Below are 22,465 nucleotides of genomic sequence, written 5' to 3' on the forward strand. Positions count from 1 at the left end.
CATTTTCACCAGATGTAGGCACAGTGTTATTAGCTTTAATCAAGACTATATGGGCAATAACAGCTGTGATGATGGCTAGATCCATCTTCCATGGTATTCCTACGTGAAGCAGCTATAGCAAAGCCACAGTAGGACTGCAGTCACAACTGCAGGTCATGGTCTGTGGGCATGCACTGTTTGGAGCTGTTCAGGCTGCAAACTGAAGACCAGAAGAACAGAACTGTGATAGAAAAAAAGTGAGGGATTTGCCATCTCTGAATGAGGCTTTACGGCTCTAACAGCCATTAGGGCTTTCAGGCGAGGTAAACCATGTTTTATGACCCTGACATTTGAGAGTGCACTGTTTATCAGTGGGTCAGCTGCATTCATTGGGTCGGCTGTCAATGAGCACTTTACTGTGATTGCTTTTACCACATTCTGATGGGAAGGCGAGACAGTTATTAGCTAATTGGCCATCTTGTGCACAGAGATCTGTACAAATGTCAGTGGCTCCATTTCTTTTCTGAGCCTTTGTCTCAGCTCTCCCTCACACCTGGGATTCTTCCTTTGGTATGTGAGCAATCCAGATCTCTCATGCCAACAACATAGCTGGTACCCAAAGCAGTGGCGAAGAGTCACTGGAAGGTGAGTCACATCCTCTGATAAGACACAAGACTACCTAATAATGACTGAAAAAATCCCATGAGATGGTTTGTAAATGTGGGAGAACAAGCCCAGCTGTCCAGTCTCAAAGGGTCAAGGCTCACTCTCCAAGAGAGATGTGGATATGCATATTAATGCCTAAGTATTTTAAAGTGGTTTAGAGAGAGGCTGCAGAGACAGCCTGGGTTTACCTGGGATGGTGTCCCAAACACACAAAGAAAAGATAAATAGATATTAAATCACAGGAAGGTCAAATTATTTTTTCAAGATAATACCATGCAAAGATGGAGACTGTGGGAGTGATCTGACATTCAGGCTCCCTGCATGGCTGTACCTAATTGCATGAGGTGGGGCTTTATGTTAGCTAAGTGCAAGTTTCGGTTAAATGAGGCAAATCTTATCTTTTCAAATGCTTCATAACACCAGCCAGGCAATAAATTGATCCCTTCCACTTGTGCTAAGTTCTTGTCTTGGGGTGAATGTTGAAGCACATCCTAAGCAGAAATGCTCAATGTTTGTTCTATAAGCATCAGGGGCAGTAAAGCATCTCATGTATGCCAAAGACTTCAAAATCAACAACCAACTAATCATGGACTGTAAAGATTTACTGTGTTCACAATTATAGTCCCATAGCCCCCTGAAAATTCACAGTAAAATGTATGAGTTAGTTCTGATGTACAGATTTGAAGACTAAATTTGCACAGGTACTGATGCAGGGTTTATCAAACATAAATAAATATTCAAATATCTTCCTCAAAATGCACCAGATCTGTAGAACCAAATGTGACCTGTCATGTCAATATTAATTTTCATGAATGGTCTTGAATTAATGTGAGACACAGAGAAGTCACGTTTTATCTGCTTGCCCTATGTGGAATGCTTTCTGATCAAGATTCCTGATCAAATTGTAACTGACTGACAGTTTCCTTCACCAAAAAGATTTAAGTCCAAAGCCACTGTTAGAATATATGACATAATTATTCTGCCTAATGGAAAAACATTCATTTTGATAGCAGTCTTAAATTATTGCTGCCTTAAAGGCAAATGCTTTAGTATATTAAGGATTTGGAAATTGGCTGATTAGTGGTGTAAATCTTGAGCAGGGAGGGCAAGGAAAGCTTGTATTTGAACCTTTATTTAATTCATCATTGAACAATTTGTAAGTATTTAATCTTCTCTTTATTTATTTTTTAATTTTATGTGTACATATCCTGCTTGTCTTATGGTCTGAATTTTTATGTTTCTCATTTAATTAAAAATATTTTAGCCCTTTTTTTTCAGAGATATAAAGAGATATAAAATAGGACTTTATGAACAATGCAACTGGTTCTAATAAATACCAAAAAAAAAAAAAAAAAAAAAGATATTTTTAATCTTCTTAAGGTGGAAGTATTACTGTAATTAAATTTGGCCCTGTTGGCCCTGTGAGGTAAAGGGTTAGTTATTTTAAAAATACATTTATTAATTGATAGCTATTTCCTAATAATTATCCTGTTTGTTTTTAAAATCAGTGGGAGAGTGTCTGTAAATAACTGTCTAGGTGCTAGGACAAAGATGAAAACCTTTCAAAACACACAAGAAATAAAAAAAAAATGTCTCTATATCTTTTGGGCAATACAAAAGTAATTTGAGCTCTCTCCAGAGAGCTCAAAAGACTTTTACTTACAGCCAATGGTTAACTTTGGTGTGACATGAGTGCGCACACAGTTCTGTGGCTATCTGCTCGCTGTGCCACAAAGGGAGAATCACAGTTAAGTACAGGAGCAGAAGCTCTTCAAGTGCAATTACAAAAAAAAAAAAGTGTTCTCTCTCATGTTTATCCACTTCTCTTAGGTTGGACACTTCTCAGGAAGCACATAATCTGAATCTCTTTTTTTCAGTTCAGTTATGATCTAAGTATGATGGGCTCAGTTGAATCTCTGGGCTTTCTTAGGATCCAAGATGATAGCTTTCCAGTAAATAAAGTGGACTTTGGAGCTGCTTCTTCACAAAGATTTCTACTGTCTTCTCTCTCTGTTTTCTGGGGACTTTTTTTTTTATTTATTTTTTATATTATTGTTCATCAGAAAAATAGCAATGAAAGGAAGATTTTAAAAAGCATTCTTAGATAAAATAGCTGTCTATCACAGACTTTCCAGTTATATGAAAACAGAGAAATATTTTGAATCCCTCTTGTTCTTGAATAGTATATTATGCAAATGCTGTAGAAAATACAAATATGTAAAGGAATTTTTGCTTATCAATAAACTTACAGTTTAATTATTTATATTGTAGTTGCAATGTTCAGGCTTTCTGCAAGGCAGTGAGATGGATTCTTAAGTCCCTATAAAGCTGCTGCAAAACATTATGTGTCTACCACAAATTCGTGAATAGAACAATTTAAGTCACATCTCAGAAACCCACTGGAAACTCTGAATTTTTGGCACACGTTAAATGACTGTGCTTGTTGTTATGGTAATTCTATGAAAAAGACTCTCAGAAATCAATTTGTTGTTTGCATGTAATTCCCCAAACTGAGAGAGAAGATGTTGGGTGGGTGAAGGAACTGCCACTAGAGAAGCTGTTGAGCTCAATTTAAACCCACAAAATGTACCAGCATTTAAAAATCAATGGGCTTGATTGCACCATGCCCAGAGGCTGGGAAGAAGTGAAGATGCTAATGGCACAGCTTGGACTACCTCAAAGCTTATCACAGTTTCTTTTAGAAACTGTATACTAAGCCTGCTAAGGGAAGGAGCACAGCCTGCATTTACTGTAGGACATATAGAGGAGGCTGTTGGTACCCTCAGATGTGAGCTGCTGAAGTCTAAAAAATAGACAAAACTTGTAGCTAGGTTAGAAAGCAACACCAATGGAAAAGAAAGAGTTAAGGTCAAATTTAGCAACCCAAAAGCTATGCTGAAGAAAAAGTGCTCAGAACATTTAATAACTGTACTGAACATGGGAAAATAAACGATGGAAAAGCAATAGCAGGGACTGGAAGAGTGGGTATGATTTTACATATGGAAGTTCATGTGTGAGCTGCACTCAGTGTATCCACAAAAAATCCCCAAGCCATTGGATTCTCTTATAAAACTGGCAGAGGGAATAGAGTTTTCCAAACTGCACTTGTCCAAAGCCTGGCAGCAACACAGAAATAAGAATGTTAAAAAATAATAATAATAATACCAATTCTGACTGAATTCACACATACATACGTGCCTATTGAAGTATGAAAGATTACCCTGGGGGGGAGCCAGATACCTGCAGGATTTCAAAGAAGAACGGATTGAGTCCTGCAGAGAATAAATAGTATTTTCTGGTTTTTGGATGACATACTAATACCTGGGGGGAATTCAGAAGAATGTTTACAAAACCTTGAGGAAATTCCAACAGGTTACAAAGCTATGCTTTAAAATGGACAAAAATAAGCTTGTGGGTGTGGGATTTTTTTTTCCTCCTCCCTAAAATCAGGTTCCTTACCTAAGCTTCTAGAATAAAACATAAAAAAATAAAAACTATGGAATATGCATATGTACCTCAATGTTGCACAGTTTATATTGCTTTTCAGCAGCACTGGGAAAGAGTAAAGATAAAAAATGATAGTAAAAAGTTGCTCTTGGTGCCAAGATGGGACTAAGGTGGCATTTGAGCACCCTGTAGCATGTGAGACCAAGGGGAGGAAAAACTTCTGCCAGTGCCTTCACACTGCACATCTTCTGCACGTTTGGCTGGACTCCCAACCGATTCCTCTGGTAGTAGCGTTTGTTAGAGACGAGTTTCCTGAAAATATCTGCATAGCTCTCCTGGGGGATGTGGTGGCCCCAGGAACACTTGTGTGCACTTCTTCCTTGGCCCCATCCAAAGCCCTCTGCAGAGATCCTGGGGGCCACTAGAGGCCTTTGGCTGAGGTTCTTCATGCCTCAGGCCCACAGGGGCCTGAGAGGCCTGCATGGCACAACTGCCAGTGCAGCCTTGTGCTCCCAGCCTTCAGTTTAGCAATTGGGAGGAAAAGAAAACATTATTGTCCTCGGTTAATTGCTTCTTTGTGCCAGGATACTCTTCAAAGACACTTTAGTCTCAAGTGCATCTTAGCAAAGAAAAACCCATATTACTGATTTTAAAACCCCCTATTTCCAACAACCCAGATGAATGAGTTCAGTATAATAGAATATTCTCCACCAAGTGTCTCACAAGCAAAAGTGGGATGTAGAATTAGTTTGGGGTTTGGGTGGGATTTTTTTTGTGTGTGTGTTGTTTTTTAAAGTGCTGCTTTAATGAGGTGTTTAGTTTAGCACATTTGGCTCCTCCAAATTACCTCAAGGGGATTCATATGTTAACGAACTACACAGCTGTTGTTTGTGAAACCAGCCTAGCACAAGCAGAGCGTGTTGTGCAAAGATTTAAATGCTCTGTTGGAGAGGTCACTGCACTCTTTTGTCTGCTATCAGCTATTAATAATGATGCTACTACTTAATTTTAAACACTAAGTTTTTTTTTGTTTGTTTGGTTGGTTGGTTGGTTGTTTTTTTTTTAGCACTAAATACATTCCAGATAGGTTGGGATGGTTTTGAATGCTTGGGTGGAGATAGGCAAGTTGAAATCAAAGGATGACCTGATTTTATGCAACTGCTGACATATTTTGGGGTGGGGAAGATTGGCAATGAGGTTACAGGCTTTAATGGTGGTGGCCTGAAGAGGCTGTGGTGAGCAGAGCTAACGTTTGCAAGGATAATTGTTGTATAAACATTCCCTGATATGCTTCAAAAGCTTTAATTCTGAATTTCTTAAATTAGGCAGGCTTTGCTTCTGGCAAGCAATAAACTGTTTTCATTTTAGAGATGTCACTTTACATTTAAGGAAATTAATAACTGGGAAAGAAAAAAAAATTATCCTGTTTGGTAAATAAGTGCAAAGAATCTATTTCTCTTATTTTTAATTCAAGTATCCAATTAAAATCAACAGGACACCTCATTGAACACCCCCCCAGATTTTTAAGGGCCAGTGTGACAGAATTTATATGCTGGAGGAGGAATCCCAGTCTCCACCGTCACACGGGAGCTGTACTGGCCAAGGGATGTGCTGGCAACGCTTGGCTGCCCCTGGAGCCTGTTTGGCTGCCGCAGACACAATTCGGCATCAGAAGCCCCCTGGGCAGCAGGTTGTCCTCAGGCCTTGGACTAGAGACTGCTGCTTTCCAGGCTACTCACACATAACACATCTCTCACAATTCTGGCTCACAGATCATTTAATCATTTAAATATTTGGGTTTGATTTCCTTCATGTGCTTTATCACTGAAAATAAGTTCCGTGATTAAGCGTTAACATCAGAGCAACCTCTGCCGGCTGGTGGAGACAAAGCTCTTCTCTTAGCAGCATAACACATTAAAAGAAGATTTGATTTTGATATGTCTGCTGTTCAATCTAGGCTTTTATTCTCCCTCAAAACCATTAGTATTTAAGTGCAAGAAATGATATTTTGCCTAGAACTTAGGTAGAATATAAAATAAATGTACAACGGGAACTTTGCCAAGTTTTAAGAACTCCATATTGACGCTGCAGTGCTGACAGCAGCAGCTTCTGGCAAAGTGAATGCAAACACAAAGAGACTTCCTTGAAAACAAAGCAAGTATCTTCATCACGGCCTCCATGACACAGTTCTGACAATATAATTAAGTTCAAAGAACAAAGCCTTTGCCTGGCTGAAGACAGAGGCTACCAACTATCATTAGTTTTCTTTGAAAATTATTTCAGAAAGATCTGGTCTTCCTCAAAGAGCCCTTCTAAAAAGAAAACAATCCATTTTAGGGCAAAAACTAATAAAGTTTTATAAATATCCTATTTTTACAGATGGGAAACTGAGGCACAGAGTGTCCCTGAGACCCAGCTCTCACAGATTATTTGGCTTAGAAATAACATTGAGGATCAGGGCAAGCTCACTGTCCATTGGAGGCACCGTCCATTTTTAAGATTTTGGGTCACTTTCCATCCTGTGCCATTGCAACTACCTGACAATGACGACAGGGTTGACAGTTAATGTCACCTACAGTATTTGCATATCTAATGGTCATCTGTCCCCAAGGAAGAGGCTTAAAGTTTTCAGTTCATTTAACACAGGCTATTGAAAATTATCCATGCACAAGCTTTTTACTTAAGCACATAAGCTGTATGTGAACTAGTAAACTCGATTGCTAAAGTTATATTCACGATTTCCAGTTTGCAAGCCCCTCTTCTGAGCACTTGTTGAATGGGAATATACTGAAAGTGTGGGATTTTACTTTATTTTTTGAGGCTAGCTCTATATAATGGAAATGTGCGGACACACTGTTATAAGGACTTTATGATTATTCAATGCAAAGACACTTGTGCTGTAGCGAATAAGAGGCTGTTTCCTTGCACAGCATGGAACTAGAATGACTGCCAAATGGGAATGAAGTCACCTTCCATTTCAGGCTCATTTATCTAAAAAAGATGAGTTTTCCTGTGGATTTGGATTTGCCACACGTGTTGGCTAGGAAACGGTTGAGAAACCCAACATTTCTGGAAGGTGGGGAACTTGGAAATACATTTAGACCCTTTTGCCAATTGTTTAGCCCAGCCAGTCATATTTAGCTGATGAGAAATCCTCTCCTCCAGAAGATAAGCCTTGTGCCCACTGTAGCTTTGCAGCTCAGGTAGTGTTACGGCTATCTCCTAGGACATGACAGGACTTTCATTGGGAGCTAGGAAGAGTCAGGTTGGTAATGGGCCAGAAGAAACTACTGATGATTCCAGGACTTCCAGATACTTCATCTTGTACATTTATGGATTTCCCAAAATATATATTATCAGAGATTAAAGGTTGAGGAGGTCATGGATGGATGGAGGTGTGTGTGTTCAGTTAGATCACCAACTTTCCTCAAAGTAGAAACCCCTAGCCAAGAGAGAAGGATAAAAATATTTAAGCCAAAAAAATTAAACTGTTTATTTTTTCTTTAAGTAATTAGAAATTGTATTGATATTTCTATTGATAAAGCAAGCTAAAAGCTAATGACATAAGAAAACTTACAAACCCTATAGAACTTTGTAGATCTTTAATGTTCTTTGAAGTTCTTCAGATGAGAACCTTTATAGTGAAAAAGGTGCAAAGTCATCTCATAGTCATTTTACCTATACAAACATCTTTTCATTTACAAGAGCAAACATTGACATCTAAGACAGCTGTTAGACCCTTGTACTTAAATACTACTAGCTCACTGATGCATCACCACTGAGGTAGGGTGTCATTTTTGATGTAAACAAACAAACAAACAAAAAAAAAAAACAAACAAAAAACTCTTTTCTGTATCAAAATGGAATTATTGTGCAGCAATTTAATGACATAGTTCTTCCTCTTTATGAGCTCCGAAAATATCTCATTAAGAGTTTCACGAATTACGACAATGACTTATGCTGACATACTTATTTGTTCTCATCTCTGAATAAATCTGCTTGACAGCATTAATAGAACAAAGAAGGGGTTTCCCAGACTGTGATTCAGCACATGCTTCACTCCAACACCTTGACATTATCTCCAGCCCCAATGTTTGATTAAGCCAAGGTATGAGATGTACTTCAGACAAGCTCAGCTGAGAGCCGTGCACGCCACGCAGTGCTAGCATGAGAAAGCTGTTGAAATGTTTTTCCTTCTCTCTCAGATCTACTATTTCAGCACTCTTCACCATCTGGTGAAACACTTCAAAGAAGAAAACTGTCTTGCAATGTCTAATTTTGTCATGTTTTTGGAACATTATTTTAATGATCTTTGTGTCATTTAAGTATGATTACTTGTCCTCCAAGGCTTTTCCTGTTTACACTTAAATAGTGTTGGAGCATATCCAGAAACACTTTAAATGAAATGGTAGAAAATACTACATTTTTGTTATAATAGCTTAAAAGCATCGTTTACAGTTTGGGAACGTAGCTGGCACTTTGCATTCTGGTAGGGTTTTTTTTGTTTGGTTTTGTTTTGTTTTGATCTTATTGTAGTAGTAGATAAATAAAATGAATTAAACAAGCATAATTACCAGTTAAGTTTTACAAAATAGCAAAGAAATAGAGGGCCTAATTCAAAAGGGTGGTAATGGTGTAAATAATTAAGTCAAATTGTTTTCATTTTCATGCCGCATATTGTTTCCTTCAGCCCGTAATGGTACAAGGCAAAGTATACGCAGTGCTAGAGCTAGACAAATAATAGATAAATTTATTCATAAACACTTTGTGGATTTGTAATTAGAAGTTCACTGCCGCAGCTTTCACTAGTCTTTATTTTTTTGATCCAATTTCTGTAAATATTTGCATGATTAAATTTCTGCTTAGAGAATGCCGACCGGCGCAGAACACACCACAGAAGAGCTATGAAACCATCTTCTCATCTTGGCTGAAACTGCAGCCACGTCCCCAGCAGTGCCATTGCCCAGGTCTTCATCCCCAGTACAGACTGGGCCAGCATGGTCATCAGCCACCCTGTGCCTGGTGGAGGATGTGAGGTAGTGGGCTGGCATGAAATGGGTTTCCCTCTTTTCATTGCTAAAAACCCCAACCAGAACTTTTCCAAACAGCAGACGCTAATGACCTGGCAGATGTTACCATCAAACCCACTGAACCTCGGGGCTCCCACAGTGATTCCTGCCAGACAGTGGAGGCTGGCAAATGAAGTGACTGTGCAGGGTGAGGGCAGCACCTCATACAAGATGTGAGTATGATCAGTGCCCACAGAGCAGGGGGCTGACATGTGGCATCGCTTCAGCTCAGTGTTGGTCTATCCTCAATGATCACATTTCAGTGCAGAGCTGTGATAACCTGGGGAGGCCCAAGAGATCACTTGGGGGTCATTGCATACCACGGCAAGCCTTCAGTCACTGAATAATGATACTGAAAAGAGCATTTAGAGCAAGCACCACGTCGGCAGGTCCTAGGCTTGAATCTGGTTTTGGAACTACCTCTTGGTTTAGTTTGAGTATAATATAAATATATTAAAATTAAAGTTTTGAAAGTGTGAAGAGATAGAGAAAGGTTAAAGCTATTGGGTACATTTGCCATTCAGCATGCTCTAAATGCAATCGCTTTTAATGAAATTAGAGACAACACTAGAATTACCTGTATTTCCTCAGGTTAGGGGTCCTTATTCTTCCCCGATGCATCCTCGCAGATCCTATTATTGCTACTAAGCTATAATGTGAGCAGCAGCAAAGATAGCAGTACGGTCTACATCTCTTGCTCACAGGTAGCCCATGCACATTGGTACCTTGATAATTGCATGAGCACGGCATGCAGCACTGAGCTGATGGTCTTGTGCCTGTGCCCAGGCCCAGGGAAGGATTTGTCATTGACTGATAGATTAAAATGAGTAGGACTGGGGTTCGAACAAGAGGGGCGTTTGAGGAGGTCTGTTAATTCACTGCTTGTTCCTTCGGCAGCCCAAGGGAGCTGCAAAATACGTGGTGTTTTCCTTCACCTCTCGCTGCAGTGGAGCATAGCTTCTGCATAGCACTACTGGCCTCTGCTGCCAGCACAGGAGAGGAGGCGAGGAGAGAAATTGTATGGGGGACTTCCCACCTCTCTGCTTCCCCACAGGGCCTCCTGATCCCTGCATATGAGCTGGAGGAAAAGCAATCTTTCATCTTTACCTTATTTCCATGCTTACAAATAAAGGTCAAGGCTCCTGTGCTGTAGTCAGTGCTGTACCAGCTTTAAACAACCACCCTGAAATGTGATTGTAATTAGTTTCCTTTCAATCTTGATGTGAAGAGTGATCTTAAAATGCCAGGGCTGTAGCAGTGCATATGATTAACAAGCACAGAGAAAGGCAGTCTATGGAAAAATATGGATAGAAATGAACAAAATGCAAATGTTGCACTGCTTTAAATTTTATTATCCTCTCAGCTCTTCATAAAATACTGTAGACATCGTTTGATTATATTTTTAGTCTAGGGAATTAATTTTTAACTAGGGAACTCATTTCTGCCTTATGATTACTCTTCTCTGCAATGGCCTGTAGGTCTGAACTAAAAAATCACAGTTTTAATTGAGCTAATGATGCCCAGAACTCATATTAATCTCACTTATGTGTGTGTCATGCCATGCAATATGTGCTATAGCTGCCGGCAACATGTGCATCTTTTCATACCAATGATTTCTCCAGGAGACCAAGGGTGTAAATCCCAGCTGGGTGTGGGACTGCATCCTGCTATTGTCACCACCCAGCAGACTCCTTGGAGGTGGCTGATGCCTGGGCAGCAAGTGGAGGGGAAGGAAAAATGGCAGAATCAGTGACATTTCATAATCACCTTTCTGATTCCACCCCAGCTCTTTCAAGAGCTTTTAATATGTGCATTGTTTTGCTTGCGAAACAATCAGGCCGTATCTTCTATCTTAGAAAACAGAGCTCTTTTTTTTTTTTTTTTTTTTTTTTCCCCATGGCTAAGAAAATGCACTTTATCAAGATACAGGTCAGTAAGGAATTTTAAAGGACAAAAAAGAACAGAAATTTGAAGGTCATGTTAGAGACCCAGAGGATTTGTTTCTATCCTGAGCTAAAACTAAGAGTACTTGAAGGAGAAGCACTGCCCAACGCTCTCTGGGTGTCTGTTGCTCTCACAGTCCATAGACCAGCTCTTTCTGCAGCATCACAGTCCAGACCATTAGCATCTGAGTCAGAAATGCACACCTGTACCTACCCAAGCACCACCTGGATTGGCCTCTCCTCCAAATCCTCCAAATAATTTGACCTCTTGGCAGGCTAGGTTGATAGTCAGACTTGACCTTAGAGATCTTTTCGAACCTAAATGATTCTGGGACTTGAAGAACCTGATGCTAGTGAGGCAGTCTACATACACACAGTATGGAGCAGTGAACATTTGGAGAGCACAGCTCTACATGTTCACCGAATCCCACACCACCCTTCCCACCGCCTGGGGCTATAACTCTCTGTGCTAGAATCCACATTAAACAGAATGGTGAAATTCCAATTGTTTGTTGTCAAAAAGTTTCTGTTTTGTGATGGAAGATGTGACCTTTCTTGCCGGCAAGAGGCTTTTCTGATTGATTAGTAAACATGAGGTAAAATGCGGGAGCACGCCAGCGTTAACTCGATACTGCCACAGGCTCTGTGCATCAAATATTTTTGCTTTATTTTGAACATCTTGTTAATGAGAAAAATATTTTAATCAAAGAAACGTGTTTCCTTCAATTCTCTCCAAAGTGTTATTTGCTGCTTCAGAATGACATGCTCAATTATGTGTTATTCCTAATTTAGAAAGAAAAAAAAAAAAGCTTCTAAAATTATTAAGTAAGCCTCTTAACAACTGTTAAGCAATACCTAGTATTAATTACTTAATCTTTTCTTATTTTTTTTTTCATCAGGTAAGAAGAGAACAGCACACTTGCTCCATGTGTGTATGCCTTTTCACAAAACACCTTTGCACACAGGACCATGCTCTCAAAGCAAGCACAAGATATGGTGCTTCTACAGATGCAGATAGGCAGAAACCTTTTCTTAAAAGCCACTGGAGAGGTGGTGTGGCTTCACCACATTATGGCACATCAGTAAATGACTGGTGAAGGATCAAACCCAGGCTGAGCACACAAGGAACGTGCAAACACTGTAGAGCACAGCCCAAATGCACGCTCTGTAGGGTTGTGTTCTGGATGGAGGACACCGAGGCTCAGGTAACCTCCTGAGATCTCATGTCCTAGTACAAGCTTTTATTTTGTTTTACCCAGAACAGTTACCTACCCTTTGAATGAGGCTTCATTCATCTCAGTTCTCCTGTGCTGCTGGGAGAAGCCTCCTGTTCCTTGCATTTTGGGGAGCCCAGGGGTGTGGCGCTTTGCCCCCGGTGTCCCTGTACTGCTCCCGGTGCAGGCACCAGCCCCTGTACAGCATGGGTCTGAGGCAGCACGAACTGCTGGTTGCTGATCCACAGTCTGAGACCATCACACATCTTCAGGAGACCGCCCAAGGCAGAACTGCTCCCGAGGTTTCCTAAGGAGAGGGAACAACGTCAGCAAACAGTACAGCAGGACCGGCTGCTCACGCAGCCAGCATTCGCAGGGCAGGCACCGAATGGTTTGGGGGCTTGTGCAAAACAGCCCTGCTTCCCAGATTTCCTGTGAGCTACACCAAACGAATCCCTCAAATACAACACATCCTAACAGTATTAGCTAAGATGTCACAGACCAGAATAAACATACTGTCACAGTTCCATTTTACTTTTTCTTATGCATTTTTTTTCTCAGCTTCTATTGGGCTCTGCTGATAGCTGTGTGAACATGCAGGGGGTAAGCACTCTTCAGCTATGAATGGGCACACATATTTCTTTGGTGCACCATCTAATCACCAGCACTATTGCTAGAGTTATTAATTCTGTCTGCAAAGGGTGGGGAAAACACAGAACCATGGATCCTGTGCATTACTGCCATGATACAAGCTTAGATTTTGACAAATACACCTTTCTTTCTGGAATACTGCAAAGCATTGGTATCTTGTTCTTTTCTTTTGAATTGTATCTGTGCACTTACCACTGCAGGTCCATATTGGTGAGATGCAGAAAACACTTGGCAGCTTGGCGTATCTCCTTGGCTCCACCTCTAGGAAAAGGAAAGTCTTCAAGTCCACATGCAAATTTTTTCACACTTCAACTGTCTGGCATGATGCCATAGAGCTACCTTCACTAGCACTGCTGAAGCCCTCTTTGATACTTGGCACGAGGTTCTCTCATCCTAATTCCTGCTAGGACAGATTGTACCAGAACACGTCATGGTTCTGTAGCAGTCCAAGAGGTGCCCTGTGGGTTGGAAGTCGTCATCTAGGTCGGGATCAACGCTTATAAAAATCCTTGTATGGCACGGCCTGCACCACAGCTGCCTGGGTTACACTCGATTATTTGATTTACTTACATGAACATGCACTTCTTTGTTAAATCTTTTTTAGAAGTACTGCCATGAAATAGTTCCTCCAAGAGTAATAAAGGAGTCTCAATATTTTTAAGTCTGTCAAAAAGACTTTGCCACACTATAAAATACAGGTGCCTTCAGGAATAAGCTTCTTGTTACCTGAAATAGTCCCTCAGTATACATAAATACGCAGTGCCCAGGCACTCTTTTTTGTGTAGTTCAAAATTTCACTCATATAAAAACTACTATTTACGGCAATTCCATCAACTGTCATTTAACAGGGCTTGTTAAGTATACCAGGACATGATTAGTCCCTCATGGGGAAGTCATGAGTTATGTCAAAATAAACAGCAACCAGCCAGTCAAACTACTTAGAGCAGGGAAGGAAATGCTGCAAAAGAGGAGCTGAGGATAGCAGGACCCATCAGCAGGATGAGCACCAGGTAGACAACAAGAAACTTTACACCAGATGAGTTCCTTGGTGAGTTCACCTCCATCTGTCAGCTTCATTTGGGACCATGCTCCCTGATTCAAACTGATAGCAAGTATCTGAGTCAAATAAGTGAATATTTTTGCTAAATGCTGTCTGTCACATCATGTTACTCCACTTTGGCTTTTCCTCTGTATGTACTAACATGATGTGGTGTAACATAACATGATGCAGTCTGAGTGATTTAATGCAACATGACAGAAAAACATTGCTGCAGCTTTTGGAATAAACACCTGCTTTTAGCAGTTATTTTGTCTGCTGGAAGCAGTTTCTTAAAATATGTAACCTAAAGTACATTGCCCTTTTCTGGTCATATAACTGCAGTACTTTCCATAATATGCACTTTCTTCATTTTCTTTTATTCCAGAGGCCATGTTCCCATATAGGGTACATTTATGGCTTTATTTTACTTTTTTTTTTTTTTTTTTCATTAGAAAGAAAAAAAAAATGTCTTGCAAAAATTGGGGAAAAGAAACTAATCAAAGCATGAATGTAGAGATATATGGAAAAGAGTTCTTACTACAGAATGAAAACACTGGTTATATTAACAGCAAATAATATATTTAGCCACAGGTAGTAATAATAATACAAGTAACAAAGTTTAGAAGACATTATTTTCCTTCCAAAACTTCAGCAGAATATTATAAGTGAAAACTGGATAAAGATCATCTCTCTCTCCTTGGAGAGATACAGACATAGATAAGGCAAACATTTAACTGTTGATTTTGCATTTGCAAATGTAGGTTTTATGAATGGGAACATTTTTAATAAGAAAAGTCAAGGTTTGGGTGAGCCTTCCTTGAATTTTGGTTCATTATCCTTGACCTGACTGACAGAAATATTAACAGTGGGAAATGAAACTGCTGGTTTAGTTATTTAAAAAATAAAGTAGTTTATTCACATTGATTAATATTCTTTCTTTCCAAAAATCTATCCATCTGGGTGTGAATGCATGAAAGATAATTAAATTACAAGCCATAGCTCTGTAATTCTCATCTGGAGGACCTTTGTCTCACGCTGGAAGAGCTTTATCCTCAAAGGTCTCAGTACAGAAGTCTTTTCCCAAGCAGAGGGAAGCAGAAGGAAATTCCAGTGACTTTCAGCTCATTAGATGACAAAGTTCAAAACAGATGCTTTTCAAAACAACAACAACAACAACAAACTGGATCACCATTCAAAAGGAATAAAAGCTTTCCCATGAAGTCAGAGAAGTGGTTTCTGTAGGCTGGAGCTCACAAATGCATTTGCCGTGTTCTTTGTATACCTAGCACTTTTAGAAGAAAAGCCTACAACCACTACCACATACCTGGAAGGTTGCTACCAACTGTCCTTGTTCCTTGCTCAGAAAAAGACACCACCTTGAAATATTGATTGCAGCTCTAATGTTAAATTTCCCAGAGATATTACCAATGCAAGGCTGTGGTTGTGGCTTGAGAAGAGGAAATGGTCTTTGGCATTTCAGGGAAGGGAATGATTTCCCCAAATTTGTCCTTCCAGCCAGCTTTGGCAGCCAGCCCCAGCTGTACAGCAAGAGCACAGTGCTCTGGTCAGAATGTGGATTTATACAGGGATACAGGGTTGGAGATGCAAATCCTGCAACTTCCCCACATGTAAAGCACCTTTTGACCTTCAATAAAAATTAAACATTCAGAGGAATAGAGGAAAGCAGATTTTAATTTATAATAAAAAAGGATGACACTCTTGCCTATATTTTTACAAAGGCCCTGAAGGGCTCCTTTACTATGTGATCCCAGCAAGTTGGCAGTGTATTTTAATGTATTTATTTGATTATGTATTCATTCTTTCATTCATTCATCTATTCAGTCATTCATTCAGACACTTGTTCATTCATCCCTGTCCTTTTGCAGGAAGAGAACATAAGCCAGCAGTGGCATACTTCTTCACTGTCCTGATTTACAGCCATGTCTCTGAGTTTGTATCAATAAATCTCTTTGGCCCTCTTCAATCCAACATTATCCCTCATTAATGACAGGGATTTAAAAAAAAGATTAAAAATTATATCAGATTATAGATAGATAGATAGATATACATATTGGTTGCAGTGCTGTTATTAAAGTGCTGGATTGTTGGATTTTTATTTTTTATTTAAAACCTTTCATATTTGTGAATCTCTAGGTCTTGCTATTACTTTCACACACAATCCCTGACTTGTCATTAACTAGCCCAGCGATTTCACTGTTATGCTCTCTTGGTGCTTGTGGGTGCAAGGGGGAGCTCTGGTGAGCCTGGCGCTCACATTTGCTTTTACTGTCTCTGCTTTTTGACCTGTTGTTGTTTTCTGGCCCTGAGAAATATTTATTTAATAATCACCTTTCTGGAGGGGATGCCCGTGCACTGTCTGCCAGTAGGCAGCTGCTGCATGGACTGCACCTAGGATTGCCTCACCACTGCTGTGCCCGAGCATTTTATCTGCTCCTGAGTATGTTTTAAACACAGGAACATTTTCTCTGAAGGGGACAGAAATGAAGGGGAACTACTCTTTCAGTCGGGATTACTCACACTGTAATAGCTGCTGGAACAATTTTTCTCCTGTATCTCTGAAATACCCTTAATTAATCTTCTCGACAACTTGCAACATAATTGTGTCCCTAAACTGTTAACCTTGAAAAATATTTGACAGTGTACTAACATCTCAGAAACTTGTTGTCCCAAGGAATATAATAAATCCATAAATATCCTAGCTTCTCTCAAAAGTCCCAGAATAATTCTTTGTTGTCAGTCTTTTTTTTTTTTTTTTTTCCCCTTAATTTTCTTTTTGACCTGGTGACAGGGGATGCAGGAGAGAAAGAAGACATGTTAAAAAATAATAATTATAAAAGCCATATGGGAAAAAAGAAAAAAAGGTAGTTATATAACACATAGAAATTACTATTTCTTATAAAAAAGAGGTGTCCCTTTGTCCACCAAGGGTGTGTATTTCTCACCATTTCCATGCCTCAGAGGCACTGGAGGATGGAGCCACTCAATGGCATGACCTGCTATTTGCAGTCAGATCAGAACTGGCCCCTGGTAAACAAAAGCAACAACACTGCCATTCAAGTGGTGCAGAGCCATGTGAGGCTTGCCTGTAGTTGCAATTACTTCTTCGTAAATAAACACCTCCTATTCAAAAAGGATTACAATGCCATATAGGCTGACAGCGTGTTTAAATGACATGTTCACTTTGGCTGTGAAAAATGAGAAATTTAAAATACATGCATTCTTCTGACATCAATGACCTTATTAAAGTCACTGAAATCCTGGATAACTGAATAACTTTAATTAAAGTTATTAAAATTTCTTCTATGATTTAGAAGCTCTGTTATTTTCAACAGTCTGGCATAGATGGCTGTTGGTAACAGAGATGCTCCTCTTCCAGGCCTGTCTGCTGTTCTTACTGTGCTGCCATTTGAAATCATCAGGAAAAAATAATCATGAGCTTAAAAAACCTAAGGCAGACAGACTGTTTCAGATTATTTCAGTGTGTGTCTTTGCTACAACAGCTGAATTTTCCTGTTAAAATCAGAGGCTGATTTTCCTCCTGAAAATCAGGTTATAAACAAAAGGATTAGACAGAGACAAACCCAGAGAGAGAGAGTTTAGAGCTGGGTTCAAACGTGCATGGGAAATTGTGGAAACTCTTTCGTCTGATTTTATTTTAATAATCTTTATTTTAATAATAATTGTTTTCCTGAATGTATATGTTCTTTATATATTTCTGTATCAGGGATTAACTATGTAGCTTAGTAGAAACCAGAAAAGGAGATCATTATTTTACAATTTAATTTAGAGGAATTTGAAGGCTGAGGAGCAGCAGTGAAAGGAAGCACAGCTGCATTTCTTATAATTTTCCCATTAGAATATTCCAATTTCCACACTGCTGCTCCCTTATTTTCAGTGTGTTTGTAGGTATTCTTCTCATATTGGGATCCAGCAGCCCAGAAAGCTTGAAAACTCTGAGTCTGTTTTTCGCTAAAGGAACATTTTCTCACTTAGTTTGGATGTGCCTTCAGTTTTTATTTGCTAATTTTCACATAAAATGGTAAAACCATACTGCTAAAATGACATTATCATACACTTGGGAACTTGCAGTGCATATACCAAAACCAAATCCTGATATATCATGGGTACTTGTTAAACCTGGCCATCCTAGATGTGCTTCACAGTCTGGACTGCATTTTGCCTTAGAACAAATCTTCAAGAAAAGAGCTTTCATCTCCACTGGACAAAGGGCTGAAGCTCAGAGGGGCTGAGTGTGCTCAAGGTCGTTCTGGAAATGCGTGGCACAACAGGGAGATGGACCAGCATCTTCAAAGCCCAGGAAGCCCCAGCAGCCTCAGCCACATCCTTTGTGTGCTTTTGCTCCCAGACGCAATCGCCTTCTCTTCAATCCCTCTTAATGCCAGTTTTTAAGCCAGCCAAGAGCTGAAACTTTTAAATGGTTTAAACTTTTAAACTATCCAACATGTTAAAACATTTACCAGGAAAATAGGAGAGCTGTTGTGTCTAGTCTAAGCGTTTCCTCACCCGTGGTATTACATTTTGAAATGCTGGATTTCCTCTTTGAGGAAAAGATTTGTTCGACTCGCCTTTTATCGCATACCAAAACTCTTATAGGAGCTTTTCTACCTCTGCCTAAACACAGCAAAAGACTGAAGAGCTAAAAAAAAGCTTTTCAAATATTTGAATTAACATTGGCAGAATGTATTTCATCTGGACATACTTCTGGAATCATAATATGAACTGTCACTGAATACCAGAAAGCTTGTGGGTGTATTTATGAAATCCTTTTAGAACATCAGCCATTTCCACAATAAGTGTAATTATCATTTGGTACCCTACTGTTCAATATTTTCACTTGGACAGTGACAACTCTGGTATCCAGTTGAGATATCCAGAAATATCTTCTCCAGATACTATCACTTTGACCAAAAATAAAATCATCTGACTTGAACGCATCTATTCCACGCTTGACTGCCAGTTATTTAATATAAGCTCAGAGGTCGCTAGCTGCTCATTCAGGCTTTTGCTAGATATTTTCAAATATATTTTTAAAGCATCAGATTTGTTTCCAAAAGATTAGAAACTTCTCTACAACCTCTTATTTGCTTATTTTATTTTTTTTACTGATTAAGTCAGCAATTTCATCATCAGTGCAAAACCAGTCGTATCATTATGTTTACACCGGGACTACTGTTGGCTCAGTGAGATGTTGGTCTGCATCGCTAGCTCCTTTCCTAGAGATTTGGGTTTTTACACAGCATTCTGTTTGTCCTATGTGTTCCACAGCTGCATATTGAAGTAGCACAGCAAAGGCTTTGGGGATTTCCCAACAATAAAGTTAAAATCTCTTTCCTGGTTAGTATTCAGCAGCACTATAACATTTAGCAGACATTTTCCCTTCTCCCGGCTTTCAATAGAATGCATTTATCAGCATGGAGTAGCAATCAACATGTATTTGCTTGTGTATTTATATAAGTCAGCTGTATACTTCCTCATTATTTGCAATTCTTCCTCTAAAAAACTTCGCTTTCTGTGTCTCCTTCATGGAAACTGTGGGTATATATAATGTCTGTATGGATGTTTGTGGAAGGTACATTCTGGTGTGTGTTGTGGTTTAACCTGGCAGGCAGCTAAGCACCACACAGCTGTTCATTCACTCCTTCCCAGTGGGATGGGGGAGAGAATGGGGGAAAAAAGTAAAACTCATTAAAGACAGTCAAACAGGAAAGAAAAGGGAAGAAAACAAACAAACAAAACATTTATTTCATCCCTAAATGTATTTAAAGTTGGCATTATAGCATTAGATTTTTTTTATTTTATTTTTTTTGAGATTGCTTTAAGAGACTTGTTGATTGAAAAGAATGGCGGGTCCTTGCAAATTCCTTGCAAAACGGTCATGAAAAGGAATTAGAAGACACTAGGCACTTAAAAACTTATTACAGCCTAAAATAAAATATCAAGTCTAAATCCTACTCCCTCATTCGACTTATACTATAATCCCCCAAGGTCACACCCGCAACCTTTTGAAACACACACAACTGCATTATAGACTTTAGAATTACAGTCACAGATTGGAGGGTTTTAATTTCACTGTAAAGGGAAGGGTGTCTCAAAAATGTCCATCTGATTGAAAAGTGAAAATACTGAAATAGTTTTTCCCTAAATGTGCAATTTTTGCATTAATTTTTCTTCCTATCTTATTTTATTGGCTCTTCTCACTGAAAAGTTAAATGTAATGCTTCCATACTTATTATATCAAACAATAAAATTATTTTTTAAATAATATCTAATTCAGGAATGGCACCTACATAGCCCCCAATGTCTCCATTTTAATGGGCATTAACTGTCCCAGCTGATTTTCTAAAACAAAATCCATTGGCCTGTGTCAGTCAGAATTTTGAAAACTGGATACCTGAGGTTTAAGAATGCAGCTTATATTTTCCTTAAAATCAGCTAGGAACCTTAATTGGTCTTTGGTTCATGCCCTGACAACCCTAATTCCAGCTAAATTTGCCCAAGTAAACCTCAAAATAAAAACAAATTATTTTCCTTAGGTTAAAATATCTAAATTATGTTATATCATATTATGGTTGTTATCGTCAGGTAATGATGATGTACTATCATTATTATTATTATTATTATTGTTGTTATTATTATTATTATTATTATTATTATTATTATTATTATTATTGAGCTGCAGAAATAACCCCTTCTTTATATTCAATGGGATATCCCTCCTGGAGCTGCAGTTTGGGATTTCTGTTTAGCAAACCAAATAGAGTGAAACGGTGATGAGCTGGTGAAAGCTCTGTAAAATGACCTAAAATTGAATGGAATCATTCATGGTGCTTTCCTTGTTTGCTCATACATGTACGTGTAGCTCAGCTGAGCTAAAATTTTAAGATGACATCAAGAGTACTTGAGGCAAATGCTCTGAGGAAGGGAAGGACCACTTGGGGTCGTATGCAGGGCTCCAATGAGGGTGAAGGGAAATGGAGTTGAATATTAAGAATAAATTATTCCCAGAAGCAAGATGAGCTAGGCTGAAATAGTCTCTCAAAAGAAGTAATAGAAGTGCTGCTATTTAACATATTTGATGCTAGATTTGGCAAACCTCTAGAAACATACCAAGGAGAACAATTTTACATCTGCTGAGAGGTGCAGAAGACATCCCAAAAAACTGTACGCAACTCCTAACCTTTCTATAACTGCATGTGCACATTTACAGGTAGTGCAGTCAAGGTCCCCACAATATAGCATTGCGTTCTCTACATATACACACAGCAGATCATAATGGGTACATAGTTTTAATGAAATACTATAATTAAATTTATATTCTCGGTTTTTTTTTTAGATGTGGAAAATTTCCCTCCACCAAGTGATATTAAGAAAAAAAAAAAAAAAAAAAAAAAAAGAGAGAAAGAGAGTATATTTGTTTAAAATTTCTCAAGAAATGTTTTTCCACAGAGGCCAACATTATAATTAAAACTACTTAATCTGATCCCTTGAGATATTTTCATACATATTTCCTATCCCAAGGCAATCTGAAATATAAACTCATTCAAAGCGAATCTGTCAGGAGGAATAGTGTTCCCGATCAGAGCCCAGCAGGACAGACTGGGTCAGCTCCAGCGGTGCCAGCTCGGTGGTATTGGTGAAAATGGGCTGCAAAACAGGCAGTGTAGCATTGCGGGGGTCAGCAGCCTAGGGGGAAGTGTCTCAGGCTCTGCCAAGATGTTCAGAGACTAAAGAATAGTGGAATTAAGTTTGGCCTTTATTAAATCTCCAGAACTGGCCTTTTAATGTGATCAACCTGTTTCCTCAATTATCTAAATCTTGGTTAGTCTAGTTGCATTGTATTTCTGTGCTAATATAAAAATTGCAACACACAGCTGAAGCTGTGCAGTCTTGTTTTTTCTGGCATTGCAAACCATTTGGAAAATGTTTTTTAGTGGTTATAACAATGAAAGAGAATTCTCTTATTCACTCATTTTAGGCTGACTTCATTAGTGACTTTCCACTGCAACATCTTTCTTAGTGAAGTCAATGATTATATTTCCACCCTAATAGCTAGCTAGCTTGCAAGTCTCTATATGGTTCTATGGCCAGGCAAAGTTTTCTTAGGGCAAGGAGAGTGGCAGTCTCAACACCAACTTCTTTGTCCAGAAGGCAGGAGCAAAATACCTCCAACACTTCTTTGTGAACAATGCACCAAAACCTCTAACAGCCTGGTTGCCTCACCAGCATCTGGTGCCCTGAGGAGATAAGTTTAGCTTGGTCATCTGCCAGAGAAGATGCCTTTCTAACTCTCCAGACAGGCCAAGTACATAGGATCCCTAGGGATGGAAACACACAGCTGGAGGGAAGAGGGCGATGCTTTGGCCTATAGGCAGACTCATTGTGAATAGTCCAAAATTCAGTTAAGGTTAAAAGAAA

The sequence above is a fragment of the Aythya marila genome (assembly GCF_965140915.1).
Source record: "Aythya marila genome assembly, chromosome: 9".
In the NCBI taxonomy this organism is placed as follows: Eukaryota; Metazoa; Chordata; class Aves; order Anseriformes; family Anatidae; genus Aythya; species Aythya marila.